Source organism: Dermacentor andersoni, chromosome 2, assembly GCF_023375885.2.
Source record: "Dermacentor andersoni chromosome 2, qqDerAnde1_hic_scaffold, whole genome shotgun sequence".
Lineage (NCBI taxonomy): Eukaryota > Metazoa > Arthropoda > Arachnida > Ixodida > Ixodidae > Dermacentor > Dermacentor andersoni.
The window spans coordinates 173,639,311-173,660,810 of record NC_092815.1 but is presented as its reverse complement, the minus strand read 5'-3'; the positions used below and the strand labels follow the sequence as shown (position 1 = coordinate 173,660,810).

The window sequence follows — 21,500 nt, the reverse complement described above, 5'->3', positions numbered from 1 at the left end:
ACAGCGCCTTCAAGCTTCACCGCGTAAGGCGACTAAGCAGCAATGTGAATGTATTCGCCCAAAATACACCACTTTGTTTACCGAGGAATGTCACAATGTGGCAACGTAGGTACCTGCAGGTTGACGGCCGCCGCCGGTTCCACATTTATTGCTAACGCCATCGTGTTCGCCGCTTTCCGACAAGCACGGATACTTACATCTCACGAGAACGGGAAAACAAGACAGGCAACGAGGTTGTCTAGCTGTTTGAATGTGAAACTGAAATAGGTGGACAAAGTAGAACATGGAGGCAACAAGAAAAACAGCAACCAATTTTGCATTACATCGAGCGTCTGCTTGTATTAACATCTTCTTTAGCCCGACGGGTGTAGCCGTTATAGAGCTTCGACGTGTGCGGTATTCAAGAAAACTCCAGTTGAAGCCATGAGCTCATACACCCCGACATTCTAGCGCACCGTTAACCAACCAGTCAGGCCACAAGGTCGGCAAGTGTACCTCAAGTTGAGTGATGAATTTGCAGATACGAAGTTGTAGCATAACCTACTGGAAACTATTTTCAGCGCTGTCTAGTGCTGCCGCTAGCTCGCCACTTTGAACCGTAGTTACCGATAAAGACAACGCCTAGTCTGAAACACATCAGTTTCACCTCTCGTTGGTCGCTCATGCCGCTTCAAGATGGGAAGAGAGGAAGGTAGCAGCAATCTGCTATGACTGATACCAGTTTCCCTAGCATCAAAATTACTTTTTGGCGAACAAATCTGTTTGTTTTGAGTTAGTGGCCCTTTTCGTTGTTATGTTTGTTTGAACAATATTAATATGCTTAGTCTACGTTGCTTGACTTATATTGAGGTTCGTATCGTACTCCGGCAGCATTTCTTATATAAAGGAAGACTTCTAAAACTGTGGGGCTTGTTGATATGGAATCTAAGTCACCGAGCACAGTTTATCGCTGCTTTAGCCGCTCGGCCGCAATCGCGGACTGGGCTAGTATGTATTAATGCTCTGTGTTACCACGCAATGGCGCGCAACAAATATAAGTTTAAGTTGTTGGAAAGACTTAGGCACCAAACTTCTATGAAGAACATAATGCTTGATAACGGATACTTTACGCATTCTTGCACCTTCTTCTCGCGTATGCATTCTCGTCTATGCTTTAGTGTGTACGATACCACTATGAAAAGTCCTCCCTTCTACTCAGGTGCATTTCAGCCGCGATTTTATTATTGTAAGCTTCAAAAGTTTGCTCCACAGGATCAATCAAGATTGTGCTTATAGTTGGTATTTTAGCGCACTTTGCTAGACGCAATGAAAGCGTGAGAAACCTATTTTGGACAGATTAACCAAGCGACGTGCTGTAGTGCAATGAATAATCTTCATGTGTCATTGTTATAACAATCCTATGATCAACTGACTTTCAAAAAAGGGCTACAAGTCTCATCATCAAATGCTTCTTTAGCGTCTTCGCACTTGTCTTCATATTCGTCTGTACATCGCTGAGGAACGTTGTTCTTTGCTTCCCAAGATATCCACAACATGCATTCTGCGGAGGCAAAAGACGTAATTAGAACAGTAAATTATACAAAACAGCTTACATGGTATTAAACAGCAGCACATAGACGAATAAACGTTTTCTTTTCTTTTTAGTTTCTCAGCCATGGAAAGCTATATCTAAAAATAAATAAGGCAATGTGTTTCTGTATTTAGCATTTTTATGAGTAAACAAGAGTGTAACTTTGAACCTAAGAGGACATTCCAAGATTACTGCAATTATTGCATGTTCAGTTCCGATGACTTTGATTGAAACGTCCACCGAATTAGTTGGAAAGTTTTTCCAAAGATCAAGTTATCCTTCCATATTTTGCATTACCATTTGTCGACGAGGTTGATCATGACGTCATCAACAGCACTGTACCTCGCTATCTTTCTTTGCCAATTATATTGTTAGGTGATTTTAATTTTCCCAACATCGGTTGGGGCGGCGCTTATCCAGTAATTTCTCCGTTCTCATGACAATGTGAAAGATTTTTAGACCTTTGCACATGTTTCAATTTCACTCAACTCGTTATCAGTCCAACTAGATGCACCCCATATTATACTAACACTCTAGACGTAATACTATCTTCTCACCCTGAATTCTCTATTATCACTTTACTACCCGGCCTATGCGACGACGCATTGATCCACTACGATTTAAAGGCTTCACCAAGCGCAAGCAGCCAATCGAAATAAAAAAAAAAAACTTTCATCATTATTGTAGCGCCAATTTCAATATTAGCAATGAACAGCTGTCAAACTATCTAGAGTTATATTTGACAGACTTTGATCAGTGTTCGGTTCAAGAAAACTGGGATTTGTTTTGCTCAATAATTTACAAGCTTATCAACACATATATATCTGTGAAGAATATCCGAAGTAATGCCAGAGCCAGATGGTATAACCGAACTCATACGCGCCTTTTATATTAGAAAATGCGCCTATTGCGTATGACTAAGTCGCGAGAAACAGCTGCTCGATGCGATTGGTATTCTTCCGTATCCACAGACTATACTAAGGGCCTTTGCGCTGCTAAAGAGCATTTATTTTGCGACGCATTGCCAAATATTCTGTTCAGGTCCACTACTATTACCAAAGATAAATGCAATATTTCTCTTTATGATGAATCCGGCGAGTCAGTTTTGCTAAAGGATTGCCCTCTAATTTTAACAAAGTATTTAGTAGCATTTTTTCTTCAGTTTTGGAAGTTGACAGTCCTGATGCCTCCAATCTTAATTGCTCTCTGATGTTTCCTACTCTTATAGATTCTGTTGGCATTATGAACATGATTGATTCGTTAACATTATCGTGATCCTGTGGGCCCGACCACATCAACTCGAAATTCCTAAAACAAACAAAAGTTTAAGCTCCATCTTTCTGGCAAAATTTTTCAACAATCCTTCGACAATGACGCCTTACTCCAGCAGTGGAAAACAGGGAAGGTGGTTTCGACGTATAAATGGTGTAACAGACTTTCACCAGTAAAATACAGACCCATTTCCTTATCTGGAATTCGCTGCAACACAGTGGAGCATATATTGTACTCGCAACTCTTTACCTTTCTTGAAAGTAATGCCTTTTTAACATCATCACAGCATGGCTTCCAACTCTCGTTTTCCTGTTAAACGTAAATTCTTCTTTTCACGCATTCGCTGCATGCTATGCTAGATTAGGGTTCCCGTTCTGATTGTATATTTCTTGATTTTTTCAAGGCGTTTGACAATGTAAGTCATAAATTAGCAATGTATATGCTGTCCTTACTTAATTTCGATACTGATCTGCTACAATGGCAGGATGCTTTTCTTTAGGAATCGCTTTCAGCATGTTAGTATTAACGACCACAATTAACTGCTATCTGAGGTAACATTTGGTGTTCCTCAGGGGTTCTATTTTAGGTCCGTTACTTTTTCTAATATATGTTAATGACTTGCCTCACCAAGTATCTTCATGATGCACTTATATGCAGACGGCTGCGTTCTTTACAGCGAAGTCCGTGACCTCAGTGACGAGCAGGCCTTACAAGCCGGCTTCAATTCTGTCGCAATTTGCTGCAAATCTTATAAAATAGAACATAACCGTAGGAAATCTAAACTGATGCCCGTTTCACGTCAGAAAATTCGTCGTAGGTCTTACAACATAAACAATATGTCAAGAGAGACAGTATCTCCCTGTAAGTATTTAGGTGTTCTCATATCTGCTACTCTGACTTGGAAACCCCACATTCACTCAATTATCTGTAATGCTAACTGCATGCTAGGGTATCTTCGCCGAAACTTCTGTAAAGCCCCTGCCTCTCTAAAAATACTAACGTGTTTGATACACATGAAATACTCACGTGTTCGAGACACTTGTTTGATCAAAATTAGAGTATGCACCTTCAATCTGAGACCATAAACAAGCTAACCTATCTCAAGCCCTTTAACTCATCCAGAATAATGCAACTCGCTTTATCCTTTCTAAATACAAGCGCACAGTCAGCGTTACCCTAATTAAGGATAGCTTATCATTGCCGTCGCTATGATTACGCCGAAAGGCGTAATCATGTCTTTTCCTCAAAATTTACAGTCACGTGTATTTGAGAGAGCAACTCATTTCTACACCCACCTATTATTTGTCTTTGATTCGCCTCAAGAATAAAGACAGCTGCATCCGCTGCAGTACGAAGACTTTCGCTAATTATTTCCTGCCACGCACAGCTATAGACTACAACCACCTGCCGGCTTCTATTGCATCTGTTACCGACACTATGTTTCTTCGAAAATGCTTGTTTGATTATTTTTCTTGAGGTACTAACTCCTGATATAGTTAAATTTATTGTTACAATACATATCATATACATCTGAAATAAAGATTTACATCTGCTCGCGTGGTGCGCGTTCACTTGGTACCTTACATTATATACCCATCTGGCATATTATAACCGCTGGTGTTTATCTTTGTTTTTTCTTTGTTTTTTCCTTTCGATTTCAAGACACTATACTTGTATAAGGTCAGACCAATTTTTCAGTTTTTTATAATTTATGTTTTCCAGTGTTGTTATATTTCTTAACACTTGTGTAGTAGTGTTGCCACCTTTCTTTTCTGAATTTTCAATTGCTGGTTTCAATTCTAACACCACTTCCCTATTTAATATTTCGGCGATTGATGGTATTCACATTACAAAATTCAATAAATAAATAAATAAGTAAATAAATAAATGAATTTATTTTTCATCAAGCAATCTCGCAAAGCACGTATCCTACACCAAATCTCGCCGGCGTGTGCTACTGTCGAGGAGGTGCTATTCTCTTGAGAGATTCGTTTTCGATGCTGTCGACGTGAAGTTTGGCACTTATACTTCATAGTGCGGTGACGTTTACACTGAAGTCGTTAGTTAGCAGGCATCCCGAATGCTTGACTTCATGTGGCTGCTGCACTACCGCGAGTTTTTGGAGATAAAGCTGGCATTAATAGAGGAAACAGTACCTGGTGCAATAGAACAATTTGCTACTCTATCTCGTTCACGCGTAACGAACACATAACAAACCAAAACGAGCAGCTGGAGATAAGAATATTTAAAGATAAGTGCTTCTACTTGTGTTTTTCAGTGTGATCGTCCCAGTGCGCGTTGATATGCCTTCGCTAGGAAGTACTTGTCCGCAGCTTGTCGACGTTTCTCGCAATACTGGCGGTGCTTCTGGTATGGTCTAAAGATTTCCCAATTAAAACAGACAGTGCTTTCTTTAGGACTACAGTTACCTGGTAGTCTATGTCACTGTAGCCGATAGTTGTTTTACTGCCATCAAATGCTGTCGTAAACAGATGACTGTACCTGTTCGGTGCGTTAGCATTCCTGGCAACTTGCAGCAAGTAATAGTATTATATATTCATATGAATTCTTCCCCAAATACACCACGTATACCAAGAGTGAGTCACTGTGTCGCTGTCGGCGTTGTCTTCCTGGCACCATTTTTTTTTTCTTTGCGAAACTTCCAGCAGCTATGAGCGATGCAATTTCAGGTTGTTCAGTCAAGCAAACATTGTCGATGTTAGGTAAGCGAAATGGAGATAATGAATAAGTGTCGCTGCAGTGTAGTCGCAATTTGTATTTATGTACCTGCTTCACTCAAATGCGAGGGTCAGTGCATAAATGAAATTATAGAATACATTAGAAACCGCCAGTACATTCACTGAAATGCTTTTTGGTTATTCTGATACCACTTCATTGAATTCCTAGCTGCTCAAGAAGTGCGGTATAAAAAGTATTCCTAAGGCAGTGGGTGATAAGCAGCGTAGCTGTCTTTTACCTTGATAATTTCCGTAAGGCAAATCCAGCACAACGCAGTCCTTGTAGTCAGAGTATAACACTGTACCCTCTTGAAGAGGCCCATCAACTGCAAGGAGAAGGAGTCGGTTATATCCCGCACTTATATATCCAGACGGGTTTCTGCAGGAAGTTCGTGCAGCTCGAACATCTGACGACGTTAGGCTGCTTCACGCGGCGCCCAACGACGGTCTACAGGAGAAGCCGAAATTCGGCGCGGCTGTCAGCAGCAGGCCTTACTTAAAGCAATGGCTCACATGTCGGTATAGTGCGTTTACTAGGAAGTGGGAAGTTGAAGAAAAATTAGGTGCAACATTTTGAAGTGAAACGAATATGACACCTTTGCTGCATCAAGACTTATCACCGCTTAGAGCTAAATTTGCGTGGTTTCAAACGTGCTCTTGGGACAAAGGAATGTCACCACAGTAGTGGGAACAATTAAAAGGGAACTTATTGCGCCTTCTATAGACGAACTAATCCAGCCGAACCACTGCCAAAAGAGCATGCCGATGGGCGATGACAAAGTGAGCAAATCCGATTCACTGCAGAAGAAATTTGGAAGGATTTGTTCGCCGCATGCCGAACTCTAACGGCAAATCGTTTGTCTGTACAGTCTTGCTACTGATGGCTGGTTCGAACCATCGTGTTATTTCATTCCGGTCCGCCGCTTCGATGTTTTTTGCGGGACAGTCCTACGACACGTGTCAGGGAGCGCGCCTCCGTCCGCGCGTCAGCAGCCCCAAGCCAAGGAGGAAGAGGCTAGCTACTTCCTCTACCGCCCTAGTAAGGGTGGCGTTAGATGGCGTTAGCAGCGCAACACTTTCGTCGTCTGTCCTACTATTGTTAACTACACAGAACTCCGGTGTGGCACAGCTATATGGGGAAGTGGGATTGCAGGGGACGCGAGAGCCATGTGGGGAAAGCAACACCGTGGTAGACGTTAGAGTCGAGTGTCCCCACATCCCCATAACTTGAAATCGTTACACATTCTGGCGAAACATGCAATACGGTCGAACATGAACTCGTGCTTCCCATCCAAAAGACAGTACATGCGGCAGTGGCCCCAACGTTCACGCGCCAAACCCCGGAAATAGGGAATTACTTTTCTTTCTTCAATTACACGTGGTGTACCGACCACAAAAAATTTGGGATTCCCTCCTCGATGAGTTCGAGGCGAACAGGGAGGCGCCAGTAACGTACAACGAAATCACCAAATACTGTTACTTGCGACAACGTCTTTTGCCGCCCTCGCACCCTAAGCTAAAGAGGCCGCAGCCTCTAAAGCTACGCGTGTTACAAACACATACATATCCCAATCCCGCCAAGTTACACATTATCTACCCGGACATCTTCCTCGACGGGTCACGGCGACACTCGCGCACGTGCTCTAGCAGTGTAGAAACGCTCCCCCCGTCACTACCTCCGACTCTACCTCCCTACGAAGCCCGCTCCTACAAGACCAGCAATGGGCCGTCGAACAGGCTCGTGCAGTGGCCGCCATGTACTCCCAGTCTGTCCCAGCGTGGGAAGCGCCCACTGCGCGCTGACGTGAGTCCTGCAGGACATTTATTAAAGCTTGTCCAATCCAATTCAATCCCGCCATAATGTATTCGTCAAAACCAAACTAAAGAGAACACGATAAATAAAAGCAGCGTGAGACTGACGCTATATTTCGATACCTGTGTCAGGCTTATCCCGAAGATCGCCAGCTACTTGCTCGGCTGGCAATCACCGGATGATTTTGCTAGACGTCCGGCCAGAGATCTCGTCGGCATTCCAGATTAGGTGTCCAGCCGAGATAACGGCTCCGGCAAAGTCTCCCTGGAGTTTTTTCTTCAGTACCTTGCTTTTTTTATTTGTGCACCGCTGTGTCTAAGAGCTAGCTTACGACAGCTAGCTAGCTTACGACAGTTCTGTTTCGTGTGTTTGTATAGGAACTGTGTGTTGCATAGTTTAAGATGAAGTTTTAACTCGGACCTATCTCGATACCGGGTACTCAAATACATCTAAAACACAGGAAAGTTTCTATGAGAAATTCACTGAACCAATTTGAATAAAACTTCTACTTAGGAGAGAAAGTTGGAGTGGTGCCGCAAAAAAGTTTGATATTGGGCACGGTATTTGGCGTAAGAATTGTCGTAAATCGGTAAATTTGAAAGTAAGCACGAAGTTTACAAATCAATAATTCAGCACCAAAACGACATTTCGTATTTCTATAAACAGCATCCGTTGTAGCATACGGCGATGAACAAGTTTGAGTACGACCTTACAAATTCTGTGAACTTGGTACAAAGCTTGAAACGGTTTTGCAAAGGTCATATTCACAAATTATTTGTATATTTCAGCTTGGCGCACGAGAAATCATTATTCCCCATTAGATGTAATATTAGTTCCAGTTCATAGAACTTCAATATCGCTTTTAGTTCCTACCGTATAGAGTTTGTACTTCGTTTTGCTTTTACGAATTTTGTTATTTTTCTGAATTTCTGTTAAAAAATTTGTAGCTTAATAAACTGTTCGCTTTCCGAAATGACTACATTATAGCCTTTTCTTCTAAATTCCAGATAACTCAACAAACAAGGTGCAATCGATGCTTGAAACAACGATTGCCGATTTCCAATTTACTTTGATAGGATGCCCCGAGATAAGGCTTCCGCTTTAGTTCAAGTTAAGATAATGTAATTTGTTGGTAGGGATGGTTGTAAAGCGGTTTGGAAGGGGAAAAAAAAACGAGGCATGAAAGGGAGCAGGCGGGGTTGCTAATAAGAAAAGTGTTTAGTTCGCTAAAAGTCACAGCATTCTTAGCTTGGGAATTCTGTAACTGATAGGCTAACTAATTTAGAAGAGGCTACTGCCGTATATGACGGAACATTTCGAAGCGCTACGCTACAAGGTTCATCAAAGTTCGAAGCGCTACGCTACAAGGTTCATCAAAGACATCCTGTTCTTCAGTAATTATTCTTAATACATAACTGAAATATTAACGAGATTTTACCTGGGGCCCTATAACATAAAACTATTCCAATATGTTTTTGTTCCAATCTCCTGACGCCAAATTTATCTAACCGCCGACGCAAGCTTCGGGCGGTGACCCACAGCGTTGCCTCACCAACCCAATCAAACGCTCTCCCTGTTTATCGGAGGTCACTTTTGTTTGCTTTGAAAACGAATAACATTGAGTACATTAAGCGGTTTTTCTTGTCTAATTGGCTTCCAAGAGGCGAGGAGCTCGCTCAAGCGGAGAGGGCTTCAATGGGGCCTAGTCAGAGTACTGAAAATTGATAACCGGATGAAGAAGGACGTGCCAGGGTCTGCGATTGGTTCGCTTTCTCTTAGCTTGCGGTGGCTTGTCTAAAATCGCTGCGGCGTGCAATGGACAGCTACAAGTGCCTCTATAACAGATTCAAAACAAAGAAGTGTTGGCAGAGGGATGTGTATATGTGCTGAAAGGGCTCGATAACATACTGTCACGCGAAAGTTTTGTTGTAGGCAAATAAACCCGTATTTCCCGGCATATGCGAGTAGCCAGTGCGTGAGCGAACGGCGGAAGCCATTTTCTATCCCTATCAGAAAGGGGCAGTCTACGGCTATAGGGAAAAAAAAAACATTCTTTTTCGGTATGTTAGTGCATATTTAACGTGGACACGTCAGTTTGACACAATGAGCTTTTGTGGTTTTGTGGCGTCGAGTGACAGACAGGTGCACTGGGTGCAGCCTGAAACCCTTGGACCAATGGCAGAAGGTTAATGGCGAAAAGGGGTTGAATCAGAAATAATTATTTAGATTTTTTTCGTTCGTCATGTCACGTCGTGTCAGATTGGAAGCTATCGTGGTTTTTGTGACGACGCATGACAGGCGTTTTAGCGTCTATTATGACAGGATCTCTTTTAGCGGCATTCTTTACCTTCCTTTGCGCGCTGCCTCGATTTTCGACCACCCACAGCGAATTAAGTAAGGGGAAGAGGACCAATCGCAGACGCCGTCACCACCTCCTCATCCGGGTACCTATTTTCACTACGCTGACACAGCCCTACGGGAAGCTTCTCCACTTGAGCGTACTCCTCGCCTCTTGCCAGCAAATCAGGTAAGAAAAACCGCTAAATGTAGGCAATTTTATTTATTTGGAAATAAAAGAAAAACCACTTCCTATAATGGCGGACAGCGTCTGATTGGGTGCTAAGACAACGCTGGGGGTCACCGACCGATGCTTGCTTCGGCGGTTACGTAAATTTGACGTCAGGAGATTAGAATAAAAGTAGATTAGTATAGTTCTTCGTTATAGAACCTAGCTTTACGTTACTAGCATCCCTGGCAATCCAAAGAAAGCACATATTTTGTGCGACCTCACAGAGTTCAGTAACATTTCCAGTTTAGCTTTTTCTGTCGAGCAGCTCTAGCAGGGATTTCATTCGCCTGCAATAATAATAAAACAGCTTGAAGCTTTTCTACCATATGATATTGCAATGTATACACGCTATACCGGACTTCGTTCCACGTGGAAAGCCAGTGTCAGGCTGTGTTCTCCCAAACCGCTTAAATACATCAGTATAGAGCTTGTATAGCGCGGTGATTAACGGCAAGAACGAAACTTTTCAAACACGTATAGACGTTACGTGCGCAATTTCCGAAAATGTGAAGCCATTGCCTAGTTTATAAGACCGAGGACAATGGGGACGCCTACCGCACGTCTTGTATTCTCTGAAAAAATAGGGGGGGGGGGGAAGCCCGTACCCCTCCTCCGCCGGCTATTTCAAGGCGAGAATGGTTATTGGAAAAAAACAATAATCAAGGAGATGAATCCTACAGAAGTACGGCCTAAATTTAGGTGGATGGTTTTTACGCGAGGAAACATAACGCGGGGTCTTCAGATGAGCAGATTCCCAAAAATTATGGAAGATTGAACTAAACAGCTTAGGGCGTAACCTGCTTCGTAACAGAGGGATCCAACCAAGTTTATTTAACACGAAAGTGTTTTATGCCGCGCTCTTACAAGACTAGAGAGTAGCAGTGCCAAGTTACCGTACGGAAAATTCAGTATACGGTACGGTATTAGCGTTCGGTTCTAACATACTGCGATGACCGAAGACCTTTCAGTTGCTTGTGTGTCGCAATGCGTAATGTATAGTAATAGTGACGATATTGCCTAAGATTCACGCGTTGCAGAATACGAGAACTATGTGCTAAGTGAGAAATATTCGCTTAGCTTGTCCGAAATAATGCTTTAGCTTGTCCACACACATATCACTCTTTAGGGATGTATTGGATTACGGCAAATGTGGACGCCAGTGACAAAGCTGGTAGCAAAAGCTTGCGACACATTGTCATACAACGCGTGACACCTTGTTTTGTTACACATGTGTTTTTGGGTAAGCAATTTATAAATAAAGGAACTCTGTTTTGTAAGTTGCACTGCTGCCGATACTTCATATCAGCAGTTAATTAGAAAATATTTAGTTACTGCAATAAAAACTCTGCGCCCCCTCTGTGTAACCTCTGCGTCGCTAGATGACGCCACAGATCCGATGTGCAGCTTTTTTTTTTTGTCACGTTTAATTTCTCCTATAAGCATAGCCAGACTTGCTTGCTTCGTTTACTGAATAATCTTTCAATTCCACAAATTTGGTACGCTTCTGTGTTGGTTTCTTTTCAGTTCTCCTTTGCGGAACGTAGACCTATCGCGCTACATTTGCCTTTTCTTTAAAGCGATGCTTACTCATTCAATCAGATGCTATTGGGCAGCGCCATTTTTCTGGTTTCCTTGTTTATTTCTTTAATAACAACATTTAGTTATAGAATGCGTTTTTTCTTGACTGCAGCAATATATTCACCATTGTCCTTGAAGAGGATCTGGCCAGGGCCATCGCCGGGTCGGACATAGAAGTAAATATTTCGCCTGCAATGATCGGAAAAATCATATATGGAAATGACATCCATAAGAATAGTTGAATTTGTAATTATGTTCAGTTCGACACAAGACAGGGCGTGACGGCTTGATTGTCAAAGCTACAATTGAAAGTTCTCTAAAAAAATAAAGGGGCCGAGTGTAGCTAAAGCACAGAAAAAGTACACCACTAAGTCAGAATTCAGAGAACTCTTAAAGGGGCACTGAGCATCTTTTCTTGATAACCCCTAACTCCTAGTAACGAGTATGCGGCCTACTAGGAATGTATTACGTATTTATTTTAAAAGAGGCCTTGTACACGCCTAAATACTCAGAAACCAACGTAACATTTCCCTTTCCCTCTCAACCACTCCTTCTAAACCGATGTTTCGAAACGGCATCGGTGGCGATGCCCTGCCTATGCGGGGTTTCACCGCACGTGAGGTCTTCGGCTTTTAATGTTCTTAGTCATTCAGCGGAAACAGATGAGCACTGTTGGCAACCTATAGTTCCGATCACTTTTGCTGTGCTATCACTTTGCTGTATTATAATGCGCTGGACAGCTGCGCGTGTGTTGTTTCTCATACCGAGTGGTGTGAGCAGCACATTTACCTTCGTACTTATCTCAAAAGAAATCGCAGAATTTCGATGGCTCGAACGAAACATTGTCTTTAATTTCACTCGTTCGAGGGTGATGGCAGTGCGCCAATCGCCTCAACGATGGATACCGCAATTTGGACTGGCGTTGAAAGTATTCCCAAAGCCTGTTTCATATGGTTCGATTTTCGTCGTTCCAAAATGGCGATTTGTGTCGCATGTGCCCCCCCCCCCCCCCTTTCCCGCATACGTACACGCACCTGTATTAAGGAAGACGTTTATTGTCAGTATCAAAAAGCTTTAATGTGACTTTCTAAAAAGAAGTGCGACACTCTTTTGATTTTGAAACTTGCAAAGATAAAGAGTCTTATTTCATTCTTGTTCACGAATAAGCGCATAAACGCGTAGAGATATCGTCAATGCTTAACACATTCCCTCAGAGCAATATGTAGTATTCTATTGACACTCAAGCAGTTTTTCAAAGCAAGAAAAGGAACCAGTTTTTCTTGTTTTCAGCATTAGGTCAATGCTGGTAATTCAAGCAAATAGAAAACTTTGGTAGTGCAATCCATATGGGAGTACCAGATTAAACTGAACTTTCAGGCACCTTCATTTGCATTTCCTTACCTTGGTCGATTCATCCACTTGGAAATGGTTCCTCTTAGCATGCTTTTATATAGACCTAGTAAATGTTAAGTGCATGACTAGGTTAACAAATTGGAATTATTACTTTAATTTCCAGTGAAGGAACTGTAACAACTGCTCCAGTTGCACAGGTTTTGATATTCTGTGGTTTAGAGCACCATTTTAATATAATCTGTTGAAGCAGGCGGCGGCACAGGCTTGTCAACGAGAGTGGCAGATAGCTACAATAGCTTCCAACCATTCGCCTTCAAACTACTAATACAAACATTCTAGCGCTATTTTTCGTTAATAAAGAAGCAAATATAACCCGAACAATGCATATCATGTTTGTCGTGAGCTACGCCGCCGCGCTACGTAGTGCAGCATATGGATTTTGGCTTATTGGCCCAGATTCATAGCATATACTAAGAGCACGAGGACAGAGGACAAAAAAAGTGCATGATATTCGTGTCTGTTAGAGCGCTATGGTGTTTAGTTCATTACCTCAAAATTATTTGAGGTCTGTATTTGCGCATTTCGAAATATTCAGTGAGGACGTTAGGCATATTCACAACAAACGCGCCCCGACGGTTACACTGATAGCTAGAAACATTGCTAAAGAAGCCACCCATTGATACAACTTATCGTGACGTTTTTGTGACGTAACGTGCGCCAGTAGCCAACACCAGGAAAGACAGTTTCTCTTCAACAAATCCAAGCGACACCGGCTACGGTGCTCCGTCGTAATGAGTTCTTACCCCGCCCTTCCACTAAACATGTGATGTTGATAAAGATTGGGCAAAATTATATTTGCAGTATATTGCTGCAGGAAGAAAGCAGGCCCACGAGTGTAAAATAATGTATATTTACAACTGGTGTATATGGCGTTCAGGCAACTGCCAGACTTCGTCTTCCTCTAGTCCAATTCAACTTCTTCCTTCCCTTCACCATAACATCACCCTCCCGGCTCCGTCCCGGTGCAAGTTATAGAGCCTCACTTAATGGGGGGGACATAGGGCTTGAGCCTGGCTACGTGAACAACATCACTGGTGATGTTGGGAGGCACTGAAGGCTGACCGACTGGGGCGATCTCGTATGTCATGTCGGACAGTTGGCGTAAGATCTGATACGGACCAGAATAACGGGAAAGTAGTTATTCTGACAAGCCGACGCGACGTGAATGCGTCCAGAGAAGGACAAGGGAACCAGGTGAAAAATGTTAGTCTCGGTGCCGAAGGTCATAGCGTCGCTTTTGAGAAGCTTGCGAGACTGTGAGGCGATGATGGGCGACATCTCGGGCCTGGGCGGTTAAGTCAATAGCATCTCGAGCGTAACCAGTGCTGGGTGATTGTACTGCGGAAGGTAGCAACATGTCAAAGGGCAAGGTGGGGTCGCGGCCATACAAACGGTGCAAATCCGGCAGTGTCGCGACGGGACGGCTATGTGAAAGTGATGTATGGTAAAGCGACGCCCCAGTCTTGGTGATTGTCGAAAACGTACATGCACAGCATTTCAGTTAGCGTGCGGTTGAGTCGCTCGGTGAGGCCGTTGGTTTGAGGGTGGTACGCGGTAGCAATCTGGTGTTCTGTAGAACAGGAGCGGAGCAGATCATCGACGACCTTCGATAGAATGTTGCGGCCGCGATCCGTCAGCAACTAGCGAGGGGCGCCGTGGTGCAGGATGACGTCGTATAGTAAGAAGTTGGCGACATCTGTAGCGCAGCTGGTTGGTAGCGCTCGTGCGATGGCATATCTCGTGGCATAATCGGTTGCTACAGCAATCCATATGTTTCCTTTGATGGAAATCGGAAACGGGCCAAGGAGCCGAAATTTCGCGACCGCCCATACGAGCGCGAGACATTCTATCTCAGTAATGGAGTAATTTCGCTCGGGCGTGGAAACAAGGCGGCTGGCCTAAGCGATGACACGGTCTTGGCCCTGTTGACGCTGAGCGAGGACAGCGCCGATGCCATGACCACTCGCGTCAGTTCGTACTTCAGTGGGCGCAGAAGGGTCGAATTGTGACAGAAATGGGGAAGTTGTAAGCCGCTCAATAAGGGTAGAGAAGGCTTTCTCCTGCAGTGGTCCTCAAGAGAAAGAGACGTCTTTCTTACGAAGGTCAGTGAGAGGGTGAGCGATGGCGGCAAAATTTTTCACAAATCGCCGGAAGTAAGAGCATAAGCCCAGAAAACTACGGACATCGTTTGTTGAACAAGGTACAGGAAAATTTTGCACGGCGTGAACTTTCTGTGGATCAGGTTGGATTCCGGCGGCGTTTACGAGCTGGCCGAGCATGCTAATTTGACGGCGACCGAAATGGCACTTGGAGGTGTTTAGCTGAAAGCCAGCCCTGCGAAACACGGAGAGTATGGTTGTGAGGCACCGCAGGTGGCTCTCAAAGTTCGGCGAAAACACAATCACATCGTCGAGGTAACAGAGGCATGGAGACCATTTCAAGCCGCGCATGAGAGAGTCCATCATGCGCTTGAATGTAGTTGGCGCATTGCATAATCCAAAGGGCATGACTCCGACCGTCCGGTGTGACGAAGGCGGTTTTCTCGTGGTCCGTCTCATCGATGCTAATCTGCTAATCGCCGGAGCGGAAGTCAATTGATGAAAAGTTTTGGGATCCGTGAAGGCAGTCAAAAGCGTCATCAGAGCGAGGCAGGGGATATATATCCTTCTTTGCTATCCGGTTGAGGTGACGGTAGTCAACGCAGAAGCGCCACGAGTTGTATTTTTTCTTTACTAAGACAACCGGTGATGCTTACGGGCTACTGGAAGGTTCAATGATCTCCTTGTTCATCATCCTGTCTATCTCTTTCTGTATGATGGCCCTTTCTGGTGCGGAGACACGATATGGCCGCCTATCAATGGGGCTGGCGTCACCGGTGTTAATGCGATGCGTGACAGCAGATGTCTGGCCAAGTGGACGGTCGTCCATATCAAAGATGTCCCGATAAGATGACAGGAGGTGACGAAGAGCTGTTGTTTGCTAGGAAGGAAGGTCAAGGGCGATCATCTTAGAAACATCGTGGCGAGGCGTCGAGTACGGAGGAGTGGGTGACAAAGGTCCGTTGGTACTGAGGCAGGATTCAGAGGTCAAAGAAGAAATTCAATTTCTTCCAAAGGAGTGATATGCGCTATGGCGATACCGTGTGGCAGCGCATGCGACGAAAATCCAAAATTGAGGATAGGCACGCGAGCGCAGTTCTCGTGGATCCGGATTAAGGTGCTCGGTAGGGCAATATTGCGCCACAAAACCACGTCAGCAAGCGGCGACACGACACATTCGCCATCATGTAAGGGAGGACAGGACGTCAGGAGGACATTTGCAGCCGCCTGTGGAGACGGCCTTGCAAACTCAGCAGAACATAAGCGGTGTGAAGCGCAAGTTGTTGCGTCGGCAGGAAGCGGCAGATTAGAATTAGAACACCTACGGAGCAGTCAATTTGGGCAGAGTGTTTCGATAGGAAGTCGAGGCCGAGAATTAGGTCGTGCGGACAGTGTTCAAGCACAATGAATAAGACAACGGTAAAATGGCCCCCAATGGTCACATGTGCTGTGAACATTCCAAGGACAGGTGAAGTACTCCCATCGGCGACTCGCACAGTGCACGCTACGGTGGGTGTCAGAACCTTTTTGAGCCTTCGGCGGAGAGCAGCACTCAAAACTGAAATCTGCGCTCCTGTATAAACGAGAGATCTAACAGGAACGCCATCAACTTCAATGTACAGTAGGTTTCCACATGTAGGCAGGGTCAACAGAGGATTTGTGGGCCGGATCGGAATTGCAGCTTCACCTCCGGGAGCGGCACGGCATAGTTTCCCGAAGCGAAGCGACCGGGGGCAGAAGGGGACGAAGAGCGGTGAACGAAGAGGCGAACGGGACCTATGACCTAGGGGAGACGGGGAGCGGTTGGATCTTGGTGGAGCACTGTCGGCGTTGATGTTCCTAGTCGGCGTATAGGGCGAAAAAGTACGATTGTCTGGTACTTGGCGGTAGTGACTCGGAGACGACCACCGAGGAGGCGACGACCAGTGGTTGCGGCAATGACGGGCGAAGTGTCCAACACCGGAATAATTAAAACAGATGGAAGCATATTTAACGCCAGCAAACAAGGACGGAAGGGAGACGACACCACAATACGCCCAACATCAACTTCTACATCCTGCACTATGCTGGTATCCGCAGAAATTATGTAATCAATTTCAATTCTCGTTTCACCATTAGGGCGTTTTCAGGTCTACTTACTGTTTCCACAATTCTTGAAGAAAGTATTCTTTATTTGGAGCTCATTCCTTACCGCGAATTTTACCAGCATCACTCCTCCGGTGTTCCTAAAGTCGATGCCGTAGTTGTCCAACTACTCGTTCACCACACTGCTTTTACCCCCGTTTGCATTGCAGTCGCTCATGACTACAGTACACTGAGTTTTCACTATTTTCATCGCTGATTCACCATCTTCATAAAACTTCAATTTCTTCATCGTAACTAGAGGGTGTAGCGTAGGCTTGTACAAGTTTTATTCTATACGCCCAAGTTAGCTTTGTTACGACTACGGCTACCCTCTCTTCAATGATGTACGCTATGTCCTTATGGATTAGGAATCCTACCCCTTATTGATTCTTATCTGGAAGTCCTGTGTAGCAGGGGACGTAGCCGTCAGTCAGCACTGCATAAGCCTCACCAGTTCTTCTAATCTCACGAAGGCCAGTAATATCCCAAGCCATGCCTGACAGTTCGTCAAACCATCTTGTTAAGCAGCCTCCACTCGAGAAGGTTCGTGTGTTGAACGTTGCCAGGTTCAGCCTCGAGTGGCGGCCTGTCCGAGTACTGAGAGTCTTAGCACCCTCTGGTGTGTTACACGCTTGACAGCTGCCTTGGTCAGGTACTTCGCAGCTGCTGGGGACTGAGGGCCATGGGTTAATTGTAGAAGTAATGAGGGAGGCGTCGGCCGAATACTGCACCAGGGAGGCCAATTTCTGTTTTGGTGAGGAAGTGCCTTTTGTTGAAGCTCAGTGGGCCTTTCTAATTTGGTTACACCTGGACTAGAACAGTGCCACAGGCTCTAGGAATTTTTCTGGCGCGACTCCAACCCTGATGATTTAGAGAACTGGAGGAGGTAGTAGCTCGATGTTCTACCTCTGCTACAAGCCACCAGCTCAGTCACATAGCAGCGCATGGAACACTTCCAATGGGACACTTCAAAAAAAGAAAGCGGAGGTGGGATTCGAACTTCTGACAACAGCGACCCAGCATCCAAGTTTGCTCAGTCACATGACGCTGTAAGCGGCGAGACCATCTTATGGCGCAGAAAATCATTCCAGAGCATCTTGCATGCCTAAAGACTCTCTTGAATTATGCGCGATATATGAGTTTATGTAGAATTTTTCTAAACAGCTCTAACATCGTGCTTCCGGAATCTCAGTATGCCGGTGACCGTGAACTGATAATTTTTAAATACAAGTCATACAGAACGTTCACCGGTGTTGATGGTTGCAAGGAGAACGACAAATGAAACAAAATAAAGGGTGCTTGCATTGTTATCTGCGATAACACTTCTTATTATTGACTATTTCCGCCTTAGTGCTCTCGGTAACCGTTAAAAAGCCCGGCGGGGAGACGCAGCCAACGCGGCGGACGCGCTGCAGGTATACCCGTTTCATGCCCATGGCAAGATGGCCGCCGCGCGCTCGGCGCGGCTTTACATCCGCCCTTTGTTAGGTATAGGAGACTTCCGCTCCAGCACTTTTATTTAAACCTCCTTGGCCGGTACGCGCACTCCCTCCTCTTTCTCGTCGTGTTGATCGCTTGTGCGCACTTGCGAATCGGTACACACGGCCCGCAACCCAAGGACCATATCGCTCGCGTTCTAACACAGTCGTGCCTAGCGGTCTAATTAGCTGCGCGAACAGAGTCCGACAGTTTTTTGCGATGGCTATAGAAGGCATCCGCGTGCAGTACTTGGCTCTAGAAGCGCCGACTGCGAAAACGAAACGACGCGACACCGGCTGCCTCATCATGACGCCCTGCTCAATGGCTGGCTTGAGCACATTAGAGTTGCGGCAGAACGAAAGCGCAACGACGATTTACCTGCTTTTCGGCGCCATTTCTTTGCCTCACACACCTTCATTGATGATGCCATCAGCGCAGAACGGGCTAACAGCCAGTTGGCGAAAACAGCAGAAAGTACCAACCCCTATTGTCGCCACGTTATGGTAAAGGCGGTGACGGCGGCTGTTCATCTCCAGCGGAGATACTTGGGCACGGCGTTTCACCATACGTATATATGATATTGCTGAAGCTTTTTAGACGTGTGGGCAACACAGGGTCCATTGCAGCACACTTCGCAGGAGCACGGACCGGCATGGTAGCAACAGCGAGTAGCCGAGAAGTGCGAAGTATCGGTAACCGGAAGTGGACAGTGCTTTGAAAAGCACGTCGGCAAATAACGTATTTCACCTGACATTTGGAGGAACACTCGGCGAGGAGGAGAGCAGCCGATAAAAGGAGCGTCGCAAAGAGCGAAGCGAGTGGGAGCACCGTTTCAATTATCAAACGCGTGTAACTCCGCTATTACGGCACTATTTCAAAAAATTCTCGCGGCTACGTGTTCGTTGCAGGCTCGTGCACAACGCAACACCACAACTAAATTTCGACTGCTGGGTGGTTTAGGGGCCCTTTAATGCCTCCTGTAAGATATTTATTTCTGTGATCTTATGCCCCAAAAGCACAATGTGATGATGAGAAACGCCGTAGGGCGAGACTCCGGATTTTTTCTGACGTGGACCCATGCGAGGTACACGGGCGTTTTTGCATTTCACCCCATCCAAAATGCGACCGCCATGGCTGTGTTTTGGTACCGCGACCTCGTCATTAGCAGCAGTAAGGTCCAACTTTCGCTCGGTAACACGGTGCTTGTTTTTCTTTTGATTTAGTCCGTGCAAAGCAAGCCTAGTGGTTGGTGCAGAACTCCGGCTAAGTAGCTCACCCCTCAAAATGCCGTCGCCTCTTTGGAGGAGCCGCTTATAAGCGTCTCTTTTCCAGTGGATTTCCAGCGACGACGTAGAAACCGCACAGCTCCGCCAGTATAACTACGCACGCTACCAATTCTGCCACGGATGCTGCGGGCTTGTCTCCCATGTCCGGGCAAGTGGTTGGCACCGTGGACAACAGGATAATATCACTGAATTTAGCTTACATGATTCTCCAGATTGGGAGTGAGTGGTTTAGCACTGTTTATGTAGTTTATGCAGCGCAATACCGAACAATCCAACAGCGGAACGGAAGAAAAGCAGGATTGCAGCATTGCTCCGAGTAATTTAGGGGAAGAAACTTTTGTTATCTTATATATGTCTAAATTACACGCCGCCACGTCTTTTGTAAGCTGCACTTCATGGAGTTCTTCGCACATTACCAGAGTGTTCAAACACTTTGAGTGCCATTTGTTTCCCGATATGGTGTTCTGAAACTTCTGGAGCACTTCTTGTGACGTTCTTATGCCAGTAGTTGCCTTTCCCAGTATGTGATTTAAGAAATGCTATACATAGGAGCAGCCTTTCTTCTTTTCAGCCTGCGGCTGACGCAGATCAAGATTATAGTTGTACGCACAAACTCAGTAAAAAAGAAGAGCCATTGAAAGCGAAGACTGCGGCACTTATCGGCGAATTCGACTGTAAGTACTTTCGTATCGCGATAAGCAATGGCAAACCTACAGACATGCCTTGTGTTTAGGGAAGTTAAATAAGGAGATACCACAAGTTGCATTTAATACAGGGTGCTAAATTGTTGACATCTGAACAACGTTTCGATGTCTTAAACCATAAAGTGGATCTGTCTGTGTATGACATAGATATGGAGCTGCGACACTCTACATCTTAGGCTGTGAAAACTCTCGCGGTCACCTTTTTAGTGATAACTTATACCTGTCTAAGCCGAAATTAAGCTTACGCTTCGTGTCCGTTTAGGGCCTGGAGATGCCAAACGTATGTTACACTTGGCACGCTGGCATCGTAATCCTGTTGCGTAGTCGTTACACAGTCAAGGTCACCGTCGTTGTCAATGTCGGAGAGTGCAAGACCGGCCCGAAACCCCTCGAAAACCTGCCAAATAAAAAATAAATTCACAGCAACATATTAACAATATTCCAATTAATATATTACTCTGTTGTCAACTTTCACTTATTTCGTTAAAAGCACTTCTGGCGACTAATTTTAACGCGTCGAGAAAATGAGAAAGAGGACGATGACGGTTCCTTCTGCGAGCGTTAGCATTTCAGCGGGCTATCTTTCAGGTGGACCACCTCTGCTAACCTTCTGTCAAGAAGCAGGCAATCGTACGTAACTAGTTTGAAGGAGGTGCAGGGTACCCGGCAACCTCCACCGATACTGTAGTTCTGTCGACTCAAGTTCCTACTTACGTGGCGCCCTATCGTGCGTCACTTCGACCTGTAAGTTTCTTTTGCCACCGAAATACATACTGACGTCATTGGCATAAGTATCGCACAATGGTACACTGAATCAGAACGTGTTGTTTCTTATTCCCGTTGTAGTCTGAGCAA

At 45.1% G+C, this 21,500-nt stretch overlaps 1 long non-coding RNA gene across 1 annotated transcript; it reads right to left on the bottom strand.

Moving 5' to 3' along the window:
• Window positions 1-1,205: 1,205 nt before the first annotated feature.
• On the bottom strand, window positions 1,206-21,036 carry LOC126540428 (uncharacterized). The gene is made up of 4 exons (XR_011892598.1): window positions 20,891-21,036; window positions 11,665-11,729; window positions 5,820-5,906; window positions 1,206-1,540 (listed from the first exon to the last, which is right to left on the bottom strand). It is a non-coding gene; the product is annotated as an uncharacterized lncRNA (long non-coding RNA).
• Between the last annotated feature and the right edge of the window lie 464 nt (window positions 21,037-21,500).